Source organism: Eriocheir sinensis, chromosome 9 (genome assembly GCF_024679095.1).
Source record: "Eriocheir sinensis breed Jianghai 21 chromosome 9, ASM2467909v1, whole genome shotgun sequence".
Taxonomy (NCBI): domain Eukaryota; kingdom Metazoa; phylum Arthropoda; class Malacostraca; order Decapoda; family Varunidae; genus Eriocheir; species Eriocheir sinensis.
The window spans coordinates 12194177-12199176 of record NC_066517.1 but is presented as its reverse complement, the minus strand read 5'-3'; the positions used below and the strand labels follow the sequence as shown (position 1 = coordinate 12199176).

Sequence of the window (5000 nt, the reverse complement as noted above, 5' to 3'; positions counted from 1 at the left end):
GATACAGACATAATACGGATAAAATAGACATGATACAGAAAATACGAATATAATATAGACGTGATACAGACATAATACGGATAAAATAGACATGATTCAGAAAATACGAATATAATATAGACGTGATACAGACATAATACGGATAAAATAGACATAATACAGAAAATACGAATATAATATAGACGTGATACAGACATAATACGGATAAAATAGACATAATACAGAAAATACGAATATAATATAGACGTGATACAGACATAATACGGATAAAATAGACATGATACAGAAAATACGAATATAATATAGACGTGATACAGACATAATACGGATAAAAAAACAGACATAATACAAGCAATGCAGACATGAGACGGATGAAACAGAAATAACACAGACATAGTATAGACATGATACGGGTAAAATACAGACAATACAGATAACACAGGCTTAATACAGACATAATATACGTAATACAGACAACTCAGACATTACACGGTGCCGCTATATAAAATAATAGTAATATGTTCCACAGACAGACAAAGATAAGGCCGCCCACCACCACCATCGCCTGCACATATAAAAGAAATATACAACATCCTCTTACACTTATTCATTAATCTTCTTATCTCTCTCTTTTAAAGTAATATATTTCTCTGATGTCTGCTTTCCTTGTACAAAGCATCGTCTCTCCTCTAAGTAACATGTCTACTTCATCAGCTATTCCTGCCTCTGTCCATCTTCATCAGCCATTTCAGCAGCAGCATCTCTTCTATTTTTCTTATGCTGTCTTTCCTCAGCCTTTACTTAGCGCACTCAAGCCACAAAGCATCGCCTCTCTTCTTAGTAATATGTCTACCTCAGCAACTATAACTGTGTGTCTGTTTATTTTCACCACCTATTTCTGAAACCATCAAAGGCAGAAGCAGCGTCTCTCTTCTATAATTATCTTGTGTCTGTTTTCCTCAACCTTTACTGAAAACGTAACGAAGACAAGACAGGTAACAATAGGAACAACTCGGCCAAGGGACAAACTCACTCTCGGGACAGTAACAACACGGCCAGACTTCAAGACGGCCGCCGTGTCCCTCGCAGCCAGCCAGCACCGGGTCGCCAGCCAGGGGGACTCAGCCATAACTCAGCCACTGCCTCGCCGGCCCTGGAAATAGATGGCTGCCGTCCCTCATCAGTGACCGGACGTATTTTAGCCATATATCGAAGACGGCCATGTTGCGCTACCCTCCCTGTGTCCCTATCCTCCCTATCTTCCTTTCTGTCTCCCTATTTCCCTTCTTGTCTTCCTCTCTTCCTCTCTCCCTATCTTTCTCACTTCCTTTTACTTCCTGTTCCTTCATCTGCCATCTTGCTTTTTTTCTTTATTCTCTTTTCTTCTTCCTCTTCCTTCCCCTCCTCCCTGTCTCCCTCTCTCCCTCCCTATCTCTCTCTCCCTGCTATCCTCTCTCTCCCTATCTTCCTCCCTGCTTCCTTATGCCCTCCCTTGCCTTCCTGTTTCATTCCCTTCCTCCCTGTTTCCTTTCCTTCTTCCCTACCCATCTCCCTCCCTTCTTTCCTATCTCTCTCCCTGTCTTTTTCCTTCCCTCCCTTCCTCCCTCCCTGGTTTACATGTGTCTATATCCTCTTCTCTTTAGTTTCCTGCACTCCAGTTTTTTTTCCTTAGATTTTTTTTATTTATTTACTTCATTATTTTTTTCATTCATTCATTTTCCTACGCCACAAGTTAATTTTCTTTCCTCCTCCTCCTCCTCCTCTTCCCTTATTCGTTGTTATCATGTATTCATTTATTCCGCCTTCGTCTTGTGTTTCTCATTGTTGCATTCTATTTAATTTATACTCTCTCTCTCTCTCTCTCTCTCTCTCTCTCTCTCTCTCTCTCTCTCTCTCTCTCTCTCTCTCTCTCTCTCTCTCCTTCCTTCCTTCCTTATTTCCACCTCCTTCCCCCTTCTCCTCTCTTTCCTTTATCTCCTTTTTTTCTCTTTCGCTTCCTCCTCCTCTTCCTTCTCCTTCTCCTCTTCCTCTTACACTTTTTCCTTCTTGTTCTTGCTGTGATTAATTTTTTTTTCACGTTTCCTCCTTTTTTAGTTTTCTCATTGTTATTTCTTTTATTAGTTTTGTTTGTGCATGAGTTTTAATATATTTTTTCGCTCGATACGTTATTCTCTCAACGATGTGGATGTCGGAGTAATGAACACTTTCCGTCATTATTTCCTACATAGCTCATTCACATAGGCATACCAAATATAATCACATAAAAAATATATTCTTCAGTAGCTTCATACAAGTAGGAATCATTGTATTGAGGAACAAGTTTCGTATCTGTGGCTGTTGCGCTGAGTGTACATACGTAGCCTACCCGTCGCTCCAAGCCACAGATACATAATCTTATTCCTTAATACAATGATTCCTACCTGTATTCAGTTATTATAGAATATATTTTTTTATGTGATTATATTTGGTATGCCTATGTGAATGAGCTATGTAGGAAATAATGACGGAAACTGTGCATTACTTTATAGATAGCCTACTATCATCGCCTTCAATGCTCGTTTTGCAGGGCCCGTTCTCCCTTGAAAACTTGCAGTATTATGATTGTACTTTGTTTCTTAGGTGATGTCATTGATTGTTTAAGTAGTGTCGTTATTTAATTAAGTTTCGAATATTTTTTAATCATGAAAGAAGCTAGATTATCTCAATCATATATATTTGGTACGTGTCTTTGATACAATCTATGATGTCATCAACAGCCAATCAGGTGAAAGGGGGGAGGAGCTTAGCCAGAATGGGGGAGGGGCTTCTCGGTGCAAATTGGCCAAGCTAATTTGGACCGACTATAGAGTTGAAATGCAACGTTTTGGAGCCTTCTGATTAATGTAGAATCACTTAGGTTTAAGGACAGACCACCTAGTTTGGACCATGGGGTATGTGTGGTCTGATTTTCTATGTAAATCTATGTAAATCTCTCTCTCTCTCTCTCTCTCTCTCTCTCTCTCTCTCTCTCTCTCTCTCTCTCTCTCTCTCTCTCTCTCTCTCTCTCTCTCTCTCTCTCTCTCTCTCTTCCAGGAACCATTCCAGCTTCGTCAATCTCTTTTCCTTTTATCGAACCCTCTTTCCTCCCATCTTCCTCCCTATCAACCTCCTCCTCCTCTTACTCTTCCTTCCTCTTCCTCCTTCCAGGCTTTGACCTTCTCCTTTCCTTCTTACATCTTTCCTCCTTTCCTCTTTTTTCCGTATTCTTTCGCATCATTTCCTCATCTTTTTCTCTTTTATTATTTTCTTTATCTTCTTCTTCCTCTTCCTCTCCGTCTTCTTCTTCTTCTTCAGGACACAATATTAACCTTGCCTCTGATACACTTCCTTCCCGTCCTAACACACATTCTTCCTCCTGCTCCTCCTCCTCCTCCTCTCTCAACCTTCCCTTCCACTTCGCAGAAACCCATAAACAACTTTGTCGATCGTCATTTGTCTGCGGCTGTGAATTATGGGAGTTTCAGGCACAGAGAGAGAGAGAGAGAGAGAGAGAGAGGATATAAACGACCATTAATATATTTAGCATCAGTCACCATGAGTTTAAAAAAAGAATAATAATGATAGATAATGTCTGAGTGATTGGTGTAATGAGGGAGATAATGAAATAGTAAAGAGAGAAGGATAAGTAACGCGCTCTATCAATTTATAAATGCGTATTTAGTGATTAGATTTTGTTTATATTGTCTTGTATCTATCCGTCTATCTATCTATCTGTTTATCTACCTATCTATTTATCAATCCATATATGTGTTGTTTGTGTTTTCTTCGTAATCTCAACCTTTAATGTTCTTTTTTTTTTTTTTTTGTCTGGAAAGAGAAATTGAGATAGGAAAGTGTGTGTGTGTGTGTGTGTGTGTGTGTGTGTGTGTGTGTGTGTGTGTGTGTGGGGGAAGGTATGGTGTTGAAAGAAAAAAAATACACATAATTATCATGGTTAGTGTTCTGTTTGTTAGTTTGTTCGTTTCTCACTTTTTTTATCAGTTTGTCCGTTGACCAAAAAGAAAAAAAAAAGAGAGGAAAGAGGGATGTTGCTATCTATATAATCACATTCTCTCTCTCTCTCTCTCTCTCTCTCTCTCTCTCTCTCTCTCTCTCTCTCTCTCTCTCTCTCTCTCTCTCTCTCTCTCTCTCTCTCTCTCTCTCTCTCTCAATATATCGTTGGGAGTGATTTATCAGAATATTTTGTTTTCCACCTCAATCAGGCTTTCCTCCTCCCCACCTCGACTTCGGGGGAAAACTTTTGATATTTTTCTCTTGCTTCTATCTGATTTGTTCTCCCTCATCCTGACGTTATCTAAGACTCGTGTGTGCGTGTGTGTTTGTGTGTGTGTGTGTGTGTGTGTGTGTGTGTGTGTGTGTGTGTGTGTGTGTGTGTGTGTGTGTGTGTGTGCTTTTCTCCTCGTTTTCTCAGAGCTTTAAAAAGAGTAAAGGAAGAAAACGGAGAAAAGATAAAGTGAGAGGAAGCGACGATAAAAGAGAATACATGAAAGAAAAGAAGTGATGAAGGAACTGAAAAAAAAAGGGAAAACCAGAAGAAAAAGTAATGAAGAAAAGAAGAAAACAGATAAAAAAATGATGAAGGAAAGGAGAAAAAACAGATGACGGAAGAAAAAGTGCTAAAGGAAAAGAGAAAAATATAGAAAACACTGAAGAAAAGATAAAGAAGGAGAGGGAGGACATGAAGGAAAAAGGAGAGAAAATGACGTGTTTTATCGGAGGTTCTGAAGGAAATGGAGCGCTTAGAGGAGGCTTTTTCCTCCCTCCTGTCGGGGGTGTAAACGGTGAAGGGGAGGAAACAGACCAAATGACGGAGGCGGTGACGGAGGGGTGGAGGGAGGGAGGGAGGTAAAAAGCGGTGGTGGTGGTGGTGGTGGTGGTAATGTTGGAGGGTAGAAGTGAAGATGTAGTAGAAGTAGTAGTGATAATGGTGGTAGTAGTAATAGTAGTAGTAGTAGTAGTAG

The 5000-nt window shown here is 39.8% G+C and overlaps 1 protein-coding gene across 1 annotated transcript in view; it reads left to right on the top strand.

The window, feature by feature from the left end:
• The window catches only part of LOC126996282 (protein madd-4-like), a 75049-nt gene that overhangs the window by 13217 nt on the left and 56832 nt on the right, over positions 1-5000 (top strand). The gene's annotated exons all lie outside the window — the stretch shown is intronic.